General features: G+C 41.9%; 1 protein-coding gene and 1 pseudogene across 1 annotated transcript in view; one reads left to right on the forward strand and one right to left on the reverse strand.

The window, feature by feature from the left end:
- Window positions 1-23121, reverse strand: part of COL23A1 (collagen type XXIII alpha 1 chain) — a 346587-nt gene that overhangs the window by 198001 nt on the left and 125465 nt on the right. The window lies entirely within an intron of this gene.
- On the forward strand, window positions 8509-9078 carry LOC134369488 (divergent paired-related homeobox-like; annotated as a pseudogene).

Below are 23121 nucleotides of genomic sequence, written 5' to 3' on the forward strand. Positions count from 1 at the left end.
CCTCGGAAATAGGATGCTGAGTGAGAGAAGCCAGACACAGAAGACTGTGGATTGTATGAGTCCATGTGTACGAAATTTCTAGAAAAGACAAATCTACAGAGATAGAAAGCAGATCAGTCTTTCTGGAACTGGGAGGTAGGAATGTGGATTGACAGAAATGGGCACAAGGGAACTTTTTGGGGTGACAGAAACGTTCTAAAACTGGATTGTGGTTGCACAACTTTATAAATTTCCTAAAAGTCAGGCAAGTGTATGGTTATAATAGGTGAATTTTACAGTATATAAATTATACTTCAAATAAAGCTGTTTAAAAAACAAACTCCCCATGGCTTTCACAGGAGAGTGCACATGCTTCTTGCCTGCCATGGGATGTCCTCCGTCGCCAGCTGCTCTGCCTTCCCAGGACCATCTCCCCAGCACCCAAGCCCCATGGAACTCTCCTCTTTCCCCAAGCTCACACACGGCCCCTCTGTCTGGAATTCACCTCGTCACCACCGCCAACTTCTCCACTGCAAGCTCTTTCTCATCCTTCAACACTGAGCAAATACCACTTCCTCTGGAAGTGCGCACGAGTCCCACTATAATGCTTATCAAAACATCATTATTTGCTTACACAACAGTTTCCATCAGAGCAGTGTTTCTTAAGACTCAGGCTAATGGGTTGTAAAATCAAATTTGTGGGCTACAACTAGTATTTTTTAAAATGAAATAAAATAGAATAGAAAATAGAGTACACTGAACATAATCAGTACATTGTTTCACCTTTCTATGTGCATGTATTTATATGTGTACTCGGTTGCATATTTCTTACTATGGTTTGAGGTTTAAAAAGTTTGGAAAACTCTCATTAGACAAGGCCTTCTTGAGGGCAGGGGCTGTGCTGTGTTCTTCTCTGTATCCCTGAGGTTGGTGTGGAAGTCAGCATTGGGACCCAGAAGTCACCCCATAAGGCGTCTGCTCAGTGAGAAAGTGGTTTTGCTCACATGGAAAACTCTCCCCGCAATTCAATGATAAGTCCCTTTGTGTCTTCTATTTTCCCCTCTCCCACAACATGCACAGCGTTTTAAGAAAAGTTGTTTGTTGGCTGACAGACCACACTCTCCCAGTCAGACTGGCAGCAAGCCCCTGCAAGAAGTTCAAATGATTGCTATAAATCTTAGCTATAGGAAAAGATATACAAATACATTTTTTAGAGTTAAAATATAAAACATAAAAATGATAATGTTACAACAATAATTCAAATCTAAAACTACAGATGGCACTGACTACATAACCTGCAAGACACAGTGCAAAATAAAAATGCAGGAACCCTGTTCAAAAACGATTAAGAATTTTCAGATGCAATAGTAGAGCATGAAACCAGATGCGGGGCCCTCTGAGTGCAGGACACAGGTGCTCACCCATGAAGCCGGCCCTGACCCCAAATTACAGAGATCTGGGGGTGGGTGGGAGGGGGTGAGTTTAAAAGTGCTACCTTAATGGGCCTTCGTGGGTGCATCTTAGTGGATACGGAAGATCGCATTTCAAAACAGGTATTCGAAATGCTTTTGAAACAAATAAAATAGCCAAGGAAACTCTAACTGACAACAGGGGGCTGGCAGATTCGGTGTTTGGCTCTACCACAAACCCTGTCTGCTTGCCTTTTGGTTTAACATTCTGCACCATTTGCCCAGATCAGGAGAGCCCACCAAACCCAACCTAATGCCAGTGAGGAAGGAAACCCATCGAATGTCTGACAGGGGCCCAAATCACCAATAACAGAAGGATTGGGGCTTTCCAAAAGAAACTGTATACTTTATAGCCTGAGCAGGACTGAGCAGAGGGTCCCTCGGCTCATGGCTCAGTTTCCCTGCCCTGAATCCCCATCTGTTTGGCCAGGGCCTTGACTTTCCACCTGAGCCCCCACTCACTGGACTCTGTCTTGAGGCAGGGATGGTGTGGGGGAGGGTCAGAAAAGAGGGAGAGACGTGGCTGAAGCACAAAAGTGTAATGCAAGTTTCTATTTGCTGGTAATTCCATAAAGAAAATTGCCTTTGACTTGTTTGTACAAACAGGTCTGCAAATTGATATGAGAACGTTTTTCTAAAGATCACCCTCCTCTGCGTGACTTAAAATGTTATCATTAAAATTATTTGGAGCTTCTTTTGAGAATTTTTTCTTCCTAACATGTCAAAAGCAATTTCCCAGAGTGAAGCCTTCATGAATCTAAAATGATAGGCCTGCACGTCTCCCTCACCAAGAGCGGGGTCAGAGTCCCCAGCTGGGGAAGCATCTGGCTGACTCAGCGAGTCACAGGGCTCCAAAGGAACCTTACAGACATCCCATCCTGTGTTGATTAAACTCTGTTTCAAAGAAGCAGAAGCCGCTGTTTAAACAGAAGGCAACTTGCAGAGGCCCAGTCTATGAAAGAATCAGAGTGGAACAGCTCTGGCTGAAAGGCACATAGGAATGAAGGTACTACCTGCTGTGCCCCTTTCACCACCGCTGGGGAAGGGCCTCTGTTTCCTTTAGAACTTGGCGGAGCCCAGTTTGAGAACCCCGGTCTATTCGGCCCCCCAACACCCCATCCCTATTTTATAAGCAGAGAAGAATGAGCCACCATAAAGCGACCTCCCACAGCCACGCCAAATCTTGCCCTGTCTCCAGGCTGGTGATGTTTCCAGCACCCCAGGCTGCCTCTCTGTTTCCTTTTAGTTGCCGGGAATTTAAGGGCCCTGGAAGATTTGAAGCAGCTTGTGCATTTGTGTGGTCCCAGTGGAGTCTCGTCTGTCCCACTGCATCCACTCGGGCCTGTGTGGCCTGTAGTCCTCAGTCGAAGGAAGCTCGCAGGCATGTCCTCACCCCAACCCACCTACAACGATTCCCTGAAACCCATTAAAGTGACAGAAGCGGTGCCCATGTGAAAACACTTACCATGTGCCATTTTGGTTAAAGACAGCAAACGAAGCCCGCATTCAAAGGGAGCTGAAACTTGAGAGCTTTGAGTATCTTCCAGACCAGACCCCAACTACCCCTACTTTGGAAGGTGACTCAAGACCAGACACACAGAGGCCAAATGCCCTGTGGCCCCCTGCCTCCTCTTCTTCAGATTCTTGCTAGACTTCTTAAAATTTAAATAACAATAAAACTCTTCTTCTTTTTCTTGGTGTATAGTTCTAAGAGTTAAAACATGCATAGATTCTTGTAACTGCCACCACTTACAGGATAAAGGACAATCTCCATCCCCCCCATTCCTTCATGAAATCCCTTGGCAGTCAGACCATCTCCTTACCCTTAATTCCCAGTGATCACTCATTACCCACCTACACTATCACCATCCATCACTATAGATTTGCCCTTTCCATAATGTTATGCAAACAGAATCTTACACACTGTGGATAGAATGTTCCCCCCAAGCTCATGTTGGAACTTAATCCCAAATATGGTGGTGGAAGGCAGAGCCTTTAAGAGGTGATTGGATTGGGAAGGCTGTGCCCTCATGAATGGATCGATCCATTCATGGAGTAATGGGTTGATGGTTTAAGGGTTGTCATGGGTGTGGTTCTCAGGGCCTTATAAGGAGAGTGAGTGAGAAGGTTAGCTCTCTTGCTCAGGCCATTCTCTTGCATGTGACATCCTGTGTCACCACAGGACCCTGTAGAGAGTTCCCACCCAGAAGAAGTCCCTCACCAGATGCGTCTCTTGGACCATGGACTTCCCAGCCTCTGAAACTGTAAGAAATGAATTTCATTACTTTATGTTACCCAGTTTCAGGTATTATGTTATAAGCAACCAAAATGGACTAATATAATATAGCATGTAACCTTGTGAAACTTGTTTCTTTCACTTAACATAATACATTTGAGATTCATCCATGTTGTTGCATGCACTAATATTGAGTAGTATTCCATAATATGGATGTACAACTGTTGTTTATCCATGGATGCACATTTAGTATTTTCCCAATTTTTGATGATTTTGAATAATGCAATGGAACATATATGTACAGATTTTGTGTGAGCATACATTTTCATTTCACTGGGATAAATGCTGAGCAGTGGGATTGCGGGGTCACTTGCTAAGAGTGTTTACCTTTTCAAGAAACTGCTGAACTGTTTGCAGAGTGGCTGTGTATGTACCATTTTGCATTCTCATCAGAAATGCACGAGAGTTCCAGTGCTCAACATTCTCACCAGCATTTGGCATTGCTGGTATTTTTTTTAACCATTCTAATAGCTGTGTAATAGTATCTCGTTATGGTTTTAATTTTCATTTTTCTAATGACTAATGATGTTGAGCATCTTTTCATTCTTTGCCATCCATATACACATCTTCTTTGGTGAAATGATTTTTCCCCTTCTGAACCCTGGACCTTGGTGTTATCAGCACCATGCTCTAAACAACTGAGCTAACTGGCCTGTCCCACCCGTTTTTTAAAAGTGAGGTTGTTTGTTTTCTTATTGTTGAGTTGAGAGTTCTTTATATATTCTGGACACAAGTCCTTTGTTGAATATGTGATTTACAAATATACAGCTTGTCTCATTCTATTTTGAACAAATTTTGGTTTAAGTCCAACTTATCGATTTTTTTTTAATGGATCATGCTTTTGGTTTTCACATCTAAGAACTCTTCGCTGAACCCAAGATCATAAAGTTTCTCCCATGAGTTCTTTTAAGAGTTTTATAGTTTTACATTTATATCTCTGACCCATTTTGAGTTAATATTTGAATCTGTTGTGAGGTTTTTGAGGTCGAAGTTTTCATTTGTTTGTTTTTTGGGGGGGAGGTTGCATATCGTTTCAGCACTATTTGTTGAAACCACTGTCCTTTCTCCACTAAGTAATGTTTGCCCCTTGTCAAAAATCAGTTGACTGTATTTTCACGTGTCCACCCCTGGGCTCTCTACTCTGTTCCCTTGACTTCTGGGGCTGCGCTTTTGCAAATAATAAACTATCTTGATTAGTGTGTGTAGTACATGTTCTCCCAACTTAATTCTTTTTTTTTCCAAAAAATTATTTTTGCTATTTTGGTTCCTTTACCTTTCCATATAAATTTTAGAATAATCTTGTTGCTATCTACAAAGAATCCTGCTTGGATTTTGACTGGGAGTGTGTTAAATTTATAGATCATTTGAAGAGAACTAACATCCTAACTGTCTTGAATATTCCAGTCTATGAACTAGGTATGTCTCTCCTTTTATTTACATTTTTAATATTTCTTTCATCAACATTTTGTAGTTTTCAGCATATAGACCCTGCATGTATTTTGTTATATTTAAGCCTAAATGTCTCCTTCAGGGGAGAGTATTGTAAATGATACTGTTTATTAAACTTCAGTTTCCCACTGTTAATTGCTACTGTACAGAAATATGACTGATTTTTTTCATAAGTCCTATGACTTTGCTAAACTCATTTGCTAGTTTTAAGAGATTTAAAAAAAAATAATTCCTTTGGATTTTCTATGTAGATAATCGTATCACCTATTTTCTATGTAGATAATCGTATCACCTATGAAGAAGGATAGTTTTATTCTTTCCTTTCTAATTTGGATACTTTTAATTTATTTTTCTTGCTTTACTGCACTTGCTAGAACTTCTAGTACAATATTCAGTAGGAATGCTTTTTCTAGTTACAGGGGGGAAATTATAAGAGGAAAGTGTATGACAAAAACATGATAAGCATGGTGTTAGCTGTGGAATTTTTGCAGATGCTCTTTATTGGTCACATCATCCCCCCATCCCTAACCCCAGGAGACCATTGACCCTTCAGCACACTTTTGCTTCTTCCAGAATATCATATAAATGAAATCATATCTTTTGAGTCTGGTTTCAGGTTAAGGGAGTCGCCACCTATTGATAGTTTGCTGAGGGTTTTTATCATGAATGGATGTTGAATTTTGTCAAATGCTGTTTCTGCATCTATTGATGTGATCCTGTATTTCTTCTTATTTACTTGTTAGTACCATGGATTCCATTAACTGATTTTAGAATGTTGAACCAGCCTTGCATGGCCAGAAAGTTTGAAGCATGACATCTATTACTTTCCACCACATATTAAAGCTTTTTAAATATGTGTTATCTCCTCAGGAGGGGATGGACTGTATTTTAGTCACTAACTCAGCTCATCTCACATAGTCTAAATGCCCACTAAGTGCCAGGCACTTGTCAGAGTAATTTCACACAAATCATCTTATTTAATTTTCACAATAGCACTAGGAGTGAATATTATTATACCCACTTTACAGTTGAGAAAAGCTGAGACCAGAGAAGCTGAGAGGGTTACTTAGTCTCACTCATATCTAAGTTCACATCCAGTGTATTTTGTTGTAACAGCAGCCTCTACCTCTTCTTTCATCCGTTACCAAATTCAGCATGGTAGATGGCATGTGGGCAGCCAATAAACACCAAATAAATCAGACAGATGCTTATGCTTCCTTGCACACACACTGCTTGCAAAGAGCCCCCTCTCAGTGGTTTCCAGCAAAACATGACCCTTTCTTATACCTCATCCAGGGAAGTTTACTATTAACTCTAACTTACTACAATCCAGTCCCAGGATAAGAACATGGAAGGAGCACGTTTTCACCCATTGGATTTCAGTGAAAAGACAACACCACTTAGAGGCTTCATCATTTACCTGCTCTCTTTGACACAGGTGATTCACAAGAAAAAATATATAAAGCTAGCGAGGGCTAGGTAAATTGCAGAATGAACGATCCCATCAGGCACAAAACTCCCAAGGCCAGAAAGTGGTAAGTCCTGCAGGTCCTATGGGTCCCTGAGGACAAACCACTACAAACTTACCAGGTTTAGTTTCTCAACAGTGAGGTGAATGTCACGGGCATAGTGTAACCAGAGTGTCCCTCATCTCTCATATCTGGACTGAGAATTAATAGGCAGGTGAAAAAGTCTCTCATGATAGCCTTGTATACTAGACACGTAGTGGGCTCTTAAAAAGCCGGCGACTATGTTCGAGCACGGCAGACCCTGCCCGATGTCCACCCAACAGCCATGTCTCCTTCCACCTTCTTCCTCACTAGCAGAACTCAATTTGGTCAGTGAGGACATGAAGATGCCTTCACTTCATGAAAGATAGGTCCCCACCCCACCCCCAGACCCAGGGTTGAATCATGGTTGGTTCATTCTCTTTGGATGGGCAGGTGACCAGTTCAGGCTAATAAGACAGAAGAGGAAGTCTGCTGGGGAGGGCTACCTTCCTGAATGAAAGGACAAAGCTCTGTCAGAAGAAGGCCTTTTGCCCCTATGCTTTCTTCCCTCCTGGTTTGAAGACATAATGCCTGGAGATGGGGTGGCTGTCTTGGGACTGTGGAAATACAAGTATGAGATCAAGCCAACACACTAAGGATGGTGGGGCAGAGAGACAGAAAGAACCTGGGACCTTGAAGATGTTTTTAAGCAACTGAGTCAACTCCAAAAGCTACCTACCTCCAGAATTTTAGTCATGTGAAAAGAATAAATGTCTATTTGTTTAAGGAGTTATAAGTCAGGTTGTCTGTTACTTGCAGCCAAAGCCATTCCGCTCCACTTGCAGAACCAGCTTTATCACGCCCTTCTGCCCTGTGAGACCCAGCACCAGCCAGCGTGCATGTGCACCCCTCCCCTCCCCAGTTCTGGGTTCCACATCCATGGGGTCCCTGCTCTGAATGTGAAGGCTCCAGCACCAGCCAAGTGATGCTTATCTTGTTCCTGATCTTAGAGAACACATCTGCCGAGGGCCCTTTCCTGGTGGTGACTATGGCAACACAGGGTAATACGTGGTGAAATGGCAGAAGCAGAGAGAGAGCTAACTCCTTACTCTTTCTCCTTTTACAGCCCTCAGAACCACATCCATGACCACCATTCAACCATCAACTTATTAATCCATTTACTACAGCATGGTCCTCACAATCTAATCACCTCTTCGAGGCTCCACCTTTCAATTTGCATAATAGGATTTCCCACCCTTAATAGTTTCAGTGGGGATTAAGCTTCTAATACATGGACTTTGGGGGACACATTTAAGTCAATCCATAGCAGGAAGCTTTCTATATATTTTAAGGTGTGAAAAATTTTAAAGTGATTAGAAATTGTCTGTTCCTTAAATGGTTCAAACAACTTGCTTAAAACACCAATAGGTCTCAGGGCTAGTCAAATTTAGTTAATTCGTGTTTTTCTTTACGATTTTTTTTGTTACATGTAATACTCTCTTTACGATGTTTTCCAGCCTCCTGTATCTTTAATCCCTACTGTTAAATATACAGCTGACCCTTGGTTTGATCTGTGTGGGTCCACTCATGTGTAGAATTTTTTCAATACTGTAAATGTATTTTCTCTTCCTCAAGATTTTCTTAATAACATTTTCTATTCTCTACCTTAATTTATTGTAAGAATACAGTATGTAATATATATACAAAATACGTGTTAATAGACTGTTCATGTTATTGGTAAAGCTTCTGGTCAACAGCAGGCTATTAGTAGTTAAGCTTGCCTTAACCATCACTGAACCCAAATGTGGCAGCACATCTAGATGAGATGTCAGGCTCAGAGGACCTTCCTAAAGGCAAGCACCAGAAGCATTCCCAAAGGAGATGAACTACGTTCACTGAGAAACAACTGCAAGATTTGAACCTCTTGTTCCATAAGAACCCGTATCCAAACCCTAGCCTTAAGAAAGAAATGGCCTCAAAAATGAACGTACATCCCATACTACTGCAGGTTTGGTTCAAGAACCACAAGCAAAACTCAAGAAAGAAAAACACAAGCCTGTTCAACAAGAAAAAGCTTAACCACAGCAATTATCTGAGGCTGAAGTCAAGACCAGTCCTTCACAGAGAAAACAGACATATCACCCAGATCCCTTTATGGTGCCTATCCTGAAGCCCTAGTTTATGCAGATCATCTCGTACCCTCATCCCAACTCAGTTTATGCCCCAATGTTATGGTTCCCACAGACCACTCTGGGCGCAAAATAGTCCATTTTGGCTGCTGCCAAGATCTTGACATATACCACTTCTATCCCATTTTGGAATTCTTATTTGTTCGCCAAGCTTCAATTCTGATTCTTTTTGCTTTTCATCTGAACAAAGTAGAGAGAGAAGCTGATAAGAAAGATCACATATTGCAATAATTTGTAATGATTCCCATACAAGGGAATATTTTTCAGCAACAAGGAATGAACTAGAAATATATACATGACATGGATGGAATTCGAAAGCACTAAGTGAAGAAAAAAAGACACAAAAGGCTACCTACTATATGAATTCCTACAGCAGAAAAACTACAGTAGTAAAAAGATTAGTGGCTGTCCATGTGGTGGAAAGAATTAAATAGAAAGAGGTACAAAACAAATTTATTGGGATGAGAGAAATGTTTTATGTCTTAACTAGGGTGGTAGGGCTGGCCAATTAACTCAGCTGGTTAGAGTGCAGCCTTATAACACCAAGCTCACAGGTGCAGATCCCGTACTGGCTAGCCACCAAAAAATAAATAAAAAAGTAAAAAATAAAAAATTAAATTAAATTAATTAGGGTGGCAGTTACCTGGGTGAATAAATTCATCAAAACACATAGAACTGTACATACGAAATCTGTGCATTTTATTTTACATAAATTATACCTCAATTTAAAATACATGTAAAAGAAAGTAGTTAAGCTTTAGGGGAGTCAAAAGTTATATGCAGATTTTCGGCTGTGTGGGGTGTGTTGGTTCTTCTAAGCCCCACATTGTTCAAAGGTCAACTGTGAATCTTTTACTCTATGTATTCTTGATTAGGCTTACCAAAAATACATATGTTTTATTTCCCTGACATTGCAGCTTTTATTTTCTTTTATATCTAAGTTTTTTTAAAAAAACACTTAAAATTTAATTATTTATTTCTAGTTGTATGGCCTAATGGTCAGATAATGGGACCTGTGTCATTTCTGATTTTAAAACTATATTGTGACCTAATATATGGCCACTTATAAAAATATATCACATTAAGATATAAAGAAAATATTGATAAATCCCCTTCCCCCCACCCCCCAAATGTCTAGGTAGGTCTCTTTATAAATCTTACCCAGTGAAACCTTTTGATCGTGAGACTCAGGAAACTCTGTTGATTATTTCTTTCATAGTTTTTTCCTCTGTTCTCTCCTCCTATAATTTCTACTTTGAATATGTGTGGCTGTGGATTAGATTGTTTCCTCTATGACTCCAATTTTCGAGATAAGAAACAAATGACATGGAATGGTGAGACAGTACGGTTTGGTGGCAGATGTGAGGCAAGTCATTTATGCCCTTTTTGTTTCAGTTTCCCCATCTTGAAAATGGGGAAATGTAAAATGTAACGCAGTACATAATGTGTACACAGCACTTAGCAAAGTCCCTGGCACGTGATATATGCTCATTAAATGTTACTTTCTATCTGTTTCTGAGAAGGAGCATCACTTGGCTGGTGCTGGTACCTAATGCCCTAAAGAAAACATTAGCAAATTCGATTTAAACATAGAGGAAAAGAATAATAAATGATCCTGTATTTATTCTTGAATTGTAATGATAGCTCAATATTATAAAATTTGCTAATATAACTCATAACATTAATAGTCAAAATCAGTCATTTAATAATCCTTTCTTTTCCCACTGATCTGAGTTATTTCACTATACTGGTATGCTGTACTAAATTATTTTTTATACTTGGGTCTGTTTCAGAAATTTCTATTGTTTCATTGATTTGTTTGTTCCTGCACTGGTAACATGCTGCTTTTATTTTCATCACTATAACTTTTTAATATATTTTAATATCTGATACGCTAATTCCCTCCTCTTTGAATTTTTCCCTTCTAAAATTTTCTTGGCTGTTCTTATGTTTATTCTCCTAGATGAAATGTAGACTCATTTGGTCAAATTCTCAAAATATCTCATTAGGATTTTGATGGAAACTGTACTAAATTTATATATTAATTTGAAAAGAGTTGATATCTAAAGTAGCCAACCAGTCATTTTTCTGACATCACCATTTTGAACTACTCACTACCTATTTGGAGAGGAAAGTAGATTAGAATATACATTGTGAAAAGATGAAGTACAAAGAGTTTAAATATTTAAGTATTGAAAATTAAATATTAGAAGCACTAGAAGAAAACATTTGTGATGTTAGGAGTGCAGAAAACCTTTCCAGGATAGCATAACATCTGGAGACAGGTACCACAAAGGACAAGATTTAGAACTTAAAAAACAAAAAAAAAAAAAAAAGAAAGAAAGAAAAAGAAAAAGAGTAAGTAAAATTGAAAAGCAACTGACAAATTGAAAAATATTTTACAACATATATGAAAGATAAAAGATTAATATCTTCATGTGTAAAAATCTTTTCCTCATCACTAGGAAAAGGCTGACATATCCAATGAAAAAGAGAAAAAAGTTACAACAAACAATTAGCAAAGGAAGAATTATAACTACCCAACAAGCATATAAAAAAGCCTTCTGTCTCTTTAGTTACATTAATTCAAATTAAACAAGATAGCTTTTTACCTAAAAGTCTCCCAATATATATCTTTTTTTTTTTTTTTTTCCCTGACCGGTAAGGGGATCGCAACCCTTGGCATGATGTCGTCCGCACCACGCTCAGCCAGTGAGCGCACTGGCCATCCCTCCAATATATATCTTTTTAAACATTATAACACCCAGTGCAGGGGGCATTCTTACATACAGGACTCTTAAAATTTGCAAAGATTTAGTTATAAACACGGTCACACAATATTACTTAAGACAACAAAAAATTGAAAATAATCTAAATTTCCAAAAGTGAGGAATTTTGTAAAAAAAATATTTAATATCCTAAAAATATTTCACATAGCATAAAACTGTCATGTGAAAAGATAGTTTTATTCAATAAAAAAGAAATAAAGAGAAAAACAAAAAGAATGAAAGAAAAACTTATATAAACAAACTTCTTAAAATTCGGATAGGATACAGACCATATTATCAGTGTTTATCATGCCCTGAGGGCAAGATTATAGTTGATTTTAATTTTCTTTTGGCCTCCCTAAATTTTAAAAGAAAAGCATGAATTACTTTTTCCAATAAGGAGAAAATTTTTTTTCTATGTATAATTTTCACATTTTCAAGACAGGAAAAAAATCTAGAAAAATTTTGATACCTACTGCTATCATAGGTACTGTGAAACTGACATTTTTTAAACATTGTTGACAGCATTAAAAATTGGCATAGAAACTTCCAACCAAGATGGCAGAATAGATGGTCCCCAGCATCACTCTCTCCCACAATCAACCAATTTACAACTATTAAAAAGTAAGGACAGCCAAGCTGGGGCTGCTAGAGCTCAGGAGAAGAGGAGGAGAGACCTATGGAGAGAAGAGGAGGAGAGACCTATGGAGTGCATGAAGGCAGGAGAAGCTGTGATGAGAGAAAGAGATGGCTCCAACCATTCTGAGCCCCGGCCATTTCAAACCTGGCCCTGGTGAGCGCAGGGAGCAAAACCTGGGAAAAGCTGCTGCTGTGCCCTTCATGCGAACTTGCTTGGAAGCAGCCGGGGAGAAGAGGGCCTTGGTGGCCCCCAGGCCAGCAAGAACACTGACAGGGTTCCCATGGACCCACATAGGAACACGGGGCCACAACAACTGAAAAAAGGAGCCACTCAGAGGCCAGTGAGTCATCGCAAGGGACCAACACATGGCCCATCCCATGGGAAGTATTTGGAGTGTGGGGGATGGGGGAGATGGGCCCACCAGGGGAACAATGGGGCACAGCATGGACAGCTGATCTGCCCTCCAGTCAGAACAGGACCACTCAGTGGAGACTAGTCAGGAATACAGAACTGCAGGGGGTACAGTTTGCTGAAAAGACAGGCCCAGACCAGAGTTTCCACACAATCTGGGTGTACTGGACCTCACATGACCCGGAAGTGCTTACAAGGTCAACAATTTAAACCTGAGCTATGCAAAAAGCCTTCCCCAGAGAATCAGCAGCAAAGCAGCAATTTAGCTCAACCATGTTGCTCAAGTGCCGGTCCCCACAGGATGTTCCCCCATTTTAGAAGTAAGCAAAGGACAACGAATTAGTTCCAGTGCAGAGTTTAAGTGGTGGGGGTAGCTAACAATCCAGCACAGAACTGAAAGAAAATACCTATGGATCAGAGACAAAGTTCTGATATTAACCAATAAAGGTCTAACACCACCAAAGAATAAGTATAAAACCTAGAAGGACCAGAAGTCCCCCAGCTCCAGAGTGGGAGTGGTGGGGCGAGGGCCTCAGCTACAACCCCCCAAGGCCATGACCAAGCAGCCTCCAGAATCCCCCCTGAGATTCCTTGCCAGAATGAAGGGGTGCCACAGGCTTTGACCAGGCCCTGCCCCCACACTTCCTCCTCCTCCTACCCTATCCCCCTCATTTCCCTCCCCCTCCCCCACAACTGCTCCACAACATCTTAGAATGTAAAATAATAATAATAAATAAATAAATTTTTAAAAATTGGCAGAAAACATTGCAAACCAATTTTGTAATATAAAAGGCTATAAAACTTCATTTTCTTTGACTTTGTGAATATACCCAAAGAAACAGTACAGAACACTGAGAAAGTTATTCACATAAAAATGTTCATTGCAATCCTATTTTAAAGGTGAAAAATTAGAACCTAACCACAATATAATAGAAGAGTGGCTAAACAGTACATATCTTCTGAATGACTGGAGGGAACTTTTAGGAAAAGGCATATTAACACATTGAAAGAAAATCAAGATAAAATGATTGTTTATAAACTATAATTATGAGAATAATTATGCTCATGATTAAAAAAGACTTGAAGGAAATGTATAAAAATTAATGATGGCTGTTAAGATGTAGAATTATATGAGTGCATGACTATTTCTTCCTTATTTCTGTTTTTAAAACGTAGTTATATTACTTTCATTCTTTTAAAAATTATTTACGGAAGAGAAAAAGAAGAAAAGAGAAATTAGGTGCAAGATGGAGAATGTGTTGGAAGGAGGAAAATACAAATGGTCTGAAGTGAGGCAGAGAAAGTGTTGACTGGTCTGGCCTTGGAATGGAGTGGCTGACTGGGTTAGAAGGACTGACTCAGGTTCCTAGAGAGGACATTGAGCTGATGGTGACACCCTAACTTGGAGCATGGACACAGTTTGCATGGCATGTCAGTAAGAACCCATCTGCTGTGATCTAAATTTTGGTGTCCCCTCAAAATCCATTCATTGGAAACTAACCCCCAATACAATAGTATTAAAAGGTGAGGCTTTTAGGAAGTGATTAGGACAGAGCCCTCATGAATGGAATCAGTGCCTGTCTTAATCCATTTTGTGCTGCTATAACAGAAAACCTGAGACTGGGTAATTTATAATGAACAGAAATTTATTTGGCTTGTGGTTCTGGAGGCTGGGAAGTACAAGATCCAGGTGCCAGCATCTGGTGAGGGCATTCTCGTTGCATCATTACCTTGCAGAACGCATTATGCGTGTGAGAGAGAGAACAAGAGGGGGTCAAACTTATCTTTTTATAATGAACCCTCTCCTGCAATAATGGCATTAACCCACTCATGAGGGTGCCCCCATGACCCAAATACCTCCCATCAGGCCCCCCCAACACTGATGCACTGGGGTCAAGTTTTCAACACATGAACTTGGGGGGACACACTAAAACCACAGCAGTGCCTTTATAGAAGTTTGAGGGAGGTAGCTGCCTAGCCCTTTTGCCCTTCTGTCACGTGAGCACATAGAAGGCACCATACCTGAGAAATGGCCCTTATTAGACACCGAACCTGCTGCCACCTTGATCCTGGACTTCCCAGCCTCTAGAACCGTGAGAAATAAATTTCTGTTGTTCATAAATTACCTAGTCTAAGGTATTTTTGTTATAGCAGCCCAAGTGAACTGAGACACTCTTGAGGAAATGTCAGGCTCTCAGGAGGCTGATCCTGCCTGCCATGTGTCCTGTTGTGTTTTCCCATGTCTGCCACTGGGAAGATGGTCATGGGAAGAGGGGGACCCAGGCCAGCCTGGATCCTGTGATTCCCTGATAGCAACTGGCTGTTCAGCTTCCGGCTGAGACTCCAATAGGAGGTTTCTGGCTCAGAATCTCTGCAGACCCAACAGCAGTGACTCTGTCTTTCAAGCTTAGTGAATAAAGCTGTTTTACATGCTTGGATGCAAATAGTACTCCCCCCATCCCCCAAAATGAAGGCATTAAAAATAATGCTCATTAAAGTCAACTCAGACAGGATAATTAAAGGCAGCTCTGTCCCGGCCTAAACACAGCTTTCAAACTCAAAAGATGCTGCACCTCCCCCGCCCCACCCCACCTTTTTCCTTACTGTTTTTCCTAATTAGAGAAATGGCCTGAGAGACATAGAAGCTTTTGTTGTCTGGTCTTCATAAGTTTCTAAGAAGATTATACATAAAGCCTCCTCTTCCCCAGCTCCAGAGATAAAAGCATTGGCATGGGCTCATGTCCAGTGCTGTTAAGTAAGTGATGTGAACTTAGCTTTGTTGACTGTATCCAAATGATCCTCTTACCCACATCAGTCTAGTACTCATCAACCAACATTTATGGGCACCTACCGTACACCTGGCACAGAAGATCGAGGCCTGACCTCCATTAACAGTGTCTGCCACACTTCAGCAAATATCAGATACCTGACTCCAGGCTGCATCTCATCACCATCAGATCCACTTCCCGTGAAATGGCAGCCTTCCAAAGCCAGCCCCAGAGACTGAACAAAGCTGATTTGGATATGGTGATTACATACCCTCATGGCCCTGCAGTGAAATAAGACCCTGAGACCTCCTGCTGCAGCAATCCCCCCGGCACACCAAAGTGGGTCACAAGCAGGCCCAGGTATGTGGTCACCTAGTGATATGTGGGAAGTGTCATTTTCATATACAAGCAGGCCTCTGATTGCTAGTCGTCCCCAATGTCCGTTTTCCACTTCTTCAATAGCAAGACAAATTTTTGCCAAGCGTGAACCCTACATTTCCCAGATTCCTTTGTGGGTAGGTGTGGCCCTGTGACTGGTGTATGGCCAACGGGCACAGGAGTGACAGTGCTGTGAGCAGCTTCTTGTGCATGTTCTGAAAGAGAAGGTGCATGTCCCCTACCCCTTTCTCTTTCTGGCTTCCTGCAGGCTGAGTGATGGCACAAGGGTAAGAGCTGGAGCAGCCACTGGGACCATGAGATGACACCACGTCTTGAGAATGATAGAGACACTAAACATTAGAACCCCGAGTGTGCAAAACCTGTGAGCTCCTATTCCAGTGCTTGTACTGTTATGCAGAGGAAAACATATTTTTATCTTAACTGTTTGGGTGTCTCGTTATAGCAGCCTAATCTGTACTGTTCATTGACTATTCCACCTTGAGACAGCACCTTTCTCATAAAGTAAATTCTCATACATAGCTTTATCTACTTTCAGACTTCTTCTTTGGATCCAATGATCTGTCTATTCATGTGTCAATGCCACTTTTAATTACCCAGACTTTATAATGCATTTTAATATCTGATGAAGCTAAACATTTCACATACAGAACTCATTTCCCTAATACATAAAGAGCTCCTACAAATTAAAAAAAAAAAAAGCCAAGGGTGGCTTAAATGAATAGATATATTAATAATAATAACAATAGTCAATATTTTTTGAATATCAAACATCTGCCATGCAACATGCTAAGTGCTCTTTTTATACCATATCTCATTTGATTCCTCATCAACCCTGTTAGGTAGTTATCATTTGTCCTATTTTACAGATGAGGACACTGAGGCTCGAGGTGGTGGGCAATGTTACAATGAACTGGTGATCGAACTAGGGCTTAAACTCTCAGTTTAGGGTCCCTCCCTTACCCTGTGCTGGTGCTTCCTCTAAGTTAGGTACTTTTTCTTTCCACCTCTCAATTATTTTTGAGAACATACCTTTTCTTATGTCAAAGTTAATTCTGAGTACAAACAGCATAAGGAAGATCATTCAATTCCCAATTTTCTTGTTAATTAGTATAATTATTTATTACTTATTTTCCTTTACTACCTGAATTTTACCTCAAAACACTTTGATCCTTGTGTATAATTCAGTAATATGGTGATGAAAGGATTAATATAGAAATCAATAGCTTTCCTATATAAAAATAATAACCAGTCATAAGATATAATGGAAGAAAAGATCTTCCATTTCTATTTCTTTTCTATTCTATTCTATTCTAAAATACAAGCTACGTAGGAATAAATTCAATAAGAAATTTTACAATATCTACATGAAGAAAATGTTTAAATCTTCTACAATGCAAAAGAAGATTTGAGCCACTTGAACTCCACACTAAGTTCTTGGATAGGAAAACTCAACATCATAAAGATGACAACTCTTCCTATGTTAATCTATAAATGAACTCAATTCACACAAAAATACCAACAGGATGTTTCTTCCAACTAGGCCAACTTATTCTAAAGTTCATATGGTGCTGACGTAACCGCTATGGGGAGACTGGTGATGTGGATTTGGAATGTTGTCCAATTCTAACTGTCAATTGCTATATTGATCCTAAAGCACCCAAGCTTCAGTTAACCACGGAATCCTTAATTAAAAAGTTTCAACTTTCACAGAACCCCAGAGCACAGAGCTGGCGAGGATTCTTAAGACTAGTCCACAGTACACTTATGTGAGGCCAGTTTATTCGTTCAGTCAACCAACTCACCATGAAGAAGATGAAGGCAAAGACGATGATGTTGGTGGATGCTGTCCCCATTTTACAGATGAGCAAACTGAGGCACTGCAATATAAAACGACGTGCCCAAGGTCACACACTTTTTCGGTAGTAGTGGCAGAGTAGGGATTCACACCCAGGCAGTCCGTCTCACTTCTCACCACTATTCCGTCCTGATTCTCAACATCTCCTCTATGCCATACCTGTGCTGGACTAGAGATATTAAAATAAAAGGAAAGAAAGCTCCTAATTTTCCAGGATCTTCAGTCTAGGAGCAAGGGTATAGATATTGTGGTCAGATACAGTGTTATAAAATATGACAAAGCCATTTTACAGAAATAGGTCAAATATCACACTCTCAAAATAAAGATGTGTTCGTCTTTGTCTTTGCAAACCCTCTTCATAAAGTGCAGCACAATAACAATTACATATACAACATTTGGACAGTTAAGAGCCCTGAAAAATGATCACAGATGAAGTTGAAAGGACTTTTTTCTTTTTTTAAATGCGGGGCCCATCAACCCACAATCATACCTCAAGGACCAGGTGAGTAAATCCAGGCCATGTTTGAGAATTGCTGACATGAAATTAAAAATCTCATTACAGAACGTCATGCAAACCTAAATTTAAAAGCCTATGAAAAGTAACTCAGATCGAAAAGTAAGCAAATGGCTACTTTCTTTATGGTTATCAAATGTACTAATAACCTAGGCCCACAGTCTGCATGCTGTCAGCTAAAAACATGTATCCAAGAGCAGGTTCCCCACAGCCCCCAAGCAATGACAAGTGGCCAGGGCACGCCTGGTTCAATGCGGGGTGGCCAGGAAACAGGAGAAGCCTGAAGTCTATGGGAAAGGCATTAATGTCTGTGGGCCTCAGTTTCCTCAACTGTGAAATGTGGATAATACTACCCTTTTTGCAAAATTGTGAGGCTCAGATAAGCAAACCTGCTTAGGATCTAGGATGGGACTGGCTCCCAGCAGGGGCTCAGTGTCCTGTATTCCCTTTCTCTTTCCAAACTCATGGGTTAACCACAGGCCCCTATGAAAAAGGGAAGACCTTTACAGGATCATTTGCCAATCCTCTACCTAGTGTATTAGTTTCCTGTGGCTGCTGTAACAAAGTACTACACACTGGGTGGCTTAAAACAACATAAATTCATTCTCTCCCAAACCAAGCTGTCAGCAGGGCCCTGCTCCCTCTGAGACCCTGGGTGGAATCCTGCCTTGCTTCTTCCTAACTTGTGGTGATGGCTGACAGTCCTTGGCATTCTCTGGCTTGCAGCTGCACTGCTCCAGCTTCTGCCGGTCCTCACATGCCTTCCCATCGTGTGCACACCTGTCTTCACATAGTCTTCCCTCTTGCTATAAGGACACCTGTTATATTGGACTAAGGACCCTCTCTACTCCACTACAACCTCATCTTAACTAATTACATCTGCAACCACCTTATTTCCAAGTAAGGTCACATTCTGTGGTGCTAGAGTTAGAATTTCAACAGAACTTTTCCTGGGGACACAATTCAACCAGTAACACCAAGCAGTTTTTTACTGAGTCCACCAATGTAAGGGTGACAAGGGCCTGCACTGGACACTTCCTGACCACTGTCTGGGAGAAGAAACACTGGCACAAGTAATGGTGGGTGGGGCCTGGCCACCGTCACTGGCCATGGGAAGACCAGCCCCGGCTGTGGCCAATACAAAAGGGTGTAAATCCCGGGGTGGCCACATACACACAGTGTGTCCAGGCCAAGTCACTTGGCAATGTGAGCCTCAGTCTCTCCTAAGTAGAGAAAACAATCATAACACCTGGCCACCTGGATACACACCAGCATGTTCTCAAGTCACAGAACCATGGAACCTTAGATACACTAACCCCATCTTGGTGGAAAGCACCACCATCTACCCCGTGACCAAATGGAAGACTCTAGTATATGGGAAGGGGCTGGTTAGCTCAGTTGGTGAGAGTGCAGTGTTATAACACCAAAGTCAAGGATTTGGATCCCCATACCAGCCAGCTGCCAAAAACAAAAAAAAATTAAAAATCCCCCAAATTAAGTAATCATCCTAAATTCCCTTGTGCTTCAGTCTCCGTATCCAAGTGTGATGTCATCCCCCTCCTTGCCATCTCTTTAATGGGTTTCCTCCCTGCCATTTGGCCAAACCCCACTGCATGGCTAAGTCCCCAACATCCTTCTCCTGGACGGCTGCAGCATCTCCTCCCACCCTGACTGAGGCTCCACATGGGCTGTCAGGTCGGAGGAGCCCCGAGAAAAGCAGCCCTCAGCACGGTGCTCCTCGTCTGGGACTTGCCTCTGCCCAGCCGACCCTCCCAGCAGGAGGAAGCCCAAACTCCATTTAAAGCCAGTTCAGTCAATAGATCACTGGGATGGTTTAATTTGACAAAATAATTCTCATGTGTATTTAGAAGAATAAACAGACAAGATCAGCCAAGACATTTTTGAAAAAAAAAAAAAAACAAAAAAGTGACTTGAGTTGTTAAAGAGAATTATTACATAATCACATGAACTGAAACAAATCAGCACTGGTAGATTTTGAAAAAATTGCTCTTATACACCCAACAATTTTATGTACAATAGAGGAGAAAAGCAGATTGTTCTGCAAATGGTGTTGGGATAGCTAGTTATCTGGAAGATCCTTAAGTCAGATTCTCTCCTCAACCTTTATACCATAATAATTGCAGATTTTTAAAAAAGGGTTAAATATAAAAATAAAGGAAGCTGTCTATATTTTGCCTAAGCTTTTCTAATTCTACAGCAAACATGAATTACTTTTGTAATGAGGGAATAAACAATAAAAGTAGAAAAAACAAATAAAGCCTTACATAAACTAGAAGGAAATATAGGCAAACATTTAAAGTGATATCAGATTGGATGAACATTCTAAGCATAAAAGCAACGAAAAAAAAATCAAAAAACTTGATTAGTTTAAAATTTTCAAAAACCACAAAAATTGAAAAGCAAATGACAAAATAAGAAAAATATTTTCAACAAACCTAACAAAGGATTGTTGCCCTGAAGACATTAAAAATATCTTGCAAATCAATAAGAACAACACTAAAATTCCCTGACTTTCCACCACTAAGACAAATTCAAAATAGAACTACAGGTGTCCAGCCATGTGGGTGTGAAGGAAGTGCTTTTTACAAGGGTATAGGGAAAGTACAGCCAAGAGGGCAGGTCTGAGATATCTGCAGTTATGCACCTGGGCCCCAGCCCGGAGCCAAGGGCGGATAGTTCCCAGAAATAGACAAGTCAGTTAAAGTTTCAAGAGTGCCCCTCAGCTGTTTCAAGGACTCCCACTTGACCGAAGTTCACCCCTGGCTTGATTTAAACTAACCAATTAAACTTGCTTCTCGCTTCTGTACCCGCGCTTTTTGCTATAAAAAGGACCCAGGAGCTCTACTCGGCGCGCCAGTCTTTCAAAAGACTGAGTCGCCCGGGTACCTGTGTGTTCAATAAACCTCTTGTTTTTGCATCCGAAGCCGTGGTCTCGCTGTTCCTTGGGAGGGTCTCCCTGAACTGACTGACTACCCACTGCGGGAGTCTTTCATTTGGGGGCCCGGTCAGGGAACCAAATGAAGGAAGTGCTTTTTACAAGGGTATAGGGAAAGTACAGCCAAGAGGGCAGGTCTGAGATATCTGCAGTTATGCACCTGGGCCCCAGCCCGGAGCCAAGGGCGGATAGTTCCCAGAAATAGACAAGTCAGTTAAAGTTTCAAGAGTGCCCCTCAGCTGTTTCAAGGACTCCCACTTGACCGAAGTTCACCCCTGGCTTGATTTAAACTAACCAATTAAACTTGCTTCTCGCTTCTGTACCCGCGCTTTTTGCTATAAAAAGGACCCAGGAGCTCTACTCGGCGCGCCAGTCTTTCAAAAGACTGAGTCGCCCGGGTACCTGTGTGTTCAATAAACCTCTTGTTTTTGCATCCGAAGCCGTGGTCTCGCTGTTCCTTGGGAGGGTCTCCCTGAACTGACTGACTACCCACTGCGGGAGTCTTTCATTTGGGGGCTCGTCCGGGATCGGAGACCCCCACCCAGGGACCACCGACCCACCAACGGGAGGTAAGCTGGCCAGCAGTCGTTCTGTGTCTCGTTTCTGTGTCTCGTTTCTGTGTCTCGTTTCTGTGTCTCGTTTCTGTGTCTCGTCTCTGTGTCTGACTCAGTGATTTCGACTGTCCCTCAGGGTGCGCACATTTTGGTTTCGGGTTTGTTCCGGGTTGATGTGTGAGTAGCGAACAGACGTGTTCGGGGGCTCACCACCCGGCAATCCTGGGAGACGTCCCAGGATCAGGGGAGGACCAGGGACGCCTGGTGGACCCCTTGGCAGAGGATTATTGTGTTTTGGTCTCACCGCGTCTCGGGAGGCGCGCTCTGCCATCGGACTCTTTCTTCTATTTCTACGGCACTCGGTCTCGTCGCCGTTTCTGGTTTCTTTTTGTCTTAGTTGTGATAGGTCTTTGCGTCGTCGTTCCCCTATTGGAAATTTTCGAGATGGGGCAAGGTGCCCTTACGCCTCTCTCCCTTACTCTAGATCATTGGAAAGATGTCAAAACCAGGGCTCACAATCTGTCCATGGAGATCAAAAAAGGAAAATGGCAGACTTTCTGTTCGTCTGAGTGGCCCACATTCGGCGTAGGTTGGCCGCCAGAGGGAACCTTTGATCTTACTGTCATTTTTGCAGTTAAAAAGATTGTTTTTCAGGAGACCGGAGGACACCCGGACCAGGTTGCCTATGTCGTGGTATGGCAAGACCTCGCCCAGAATCCCCCTCCCTGGGTGCCACCCTCCAGCAAAGTCGCTGTTGTTTCGGGATCAGAAAATACTCAAAGGCCACCTACAAGGAAGCCTTCCGCCCCTCCCCAACCCCCCGTCCTCCCGACACCAGATGACCTATTTTCTCTCTCTGAAACCCCACCTTACCCGGCGGCTCCGCTGCCCCCTCTGGCCCCTCAACCAAACAGATCGGCACCAGGACGAGCACCCAGTGACCCCAACCCTGAAGGACCGGCTGCAGGGACTAGGAGCCGCCAACCTCGCAGTCCGAAAGGCGACTCGGGTCCTGACTCCACCGTAGCTTTGCCCCTCCGAGCCATAGGGCCCCCAGCCGAGCCAAGTGGCTTGGTCCCTTTGCAGTATTGGCCTTTTTCCTCAGCAGATCTTTATAATTGGAAATCTAACCATCCTTCTTTTTCTGAAAATCCAGCAGGACTCACGGGACTCCTTGAGTCTCTTATGTTTTCTCATCAGCCCACTTGGGACGATTGCCAACAGCTCCTACAGATTCTTTTCACCACTGAGGAGCGAGAAAGGATTCTCCTAGAGGCCCGCAAAAATGTCCTTGGGGACAACGGGGCCCCCACTCAACTCGAGAACCTCATTAATGACGCCTTTCCCCTCAACCGACCTCAGTGGGATTACAACACAGCTGCAG

This window comes from Cynocephalus volans, chromosome 2 (genome assembly GCF_027409185.1).
Source record: "Cynocephalus volans isolate mCynVol1 chromosome 2, mCynVol1.pri, whole genome shotgun sequence".
NCBI lineage: Eukaryota > Metazoa > Chordata > Mammalia > Dermoptera > Cynocephalidae > Cynocephalus > Cynocephalus volans.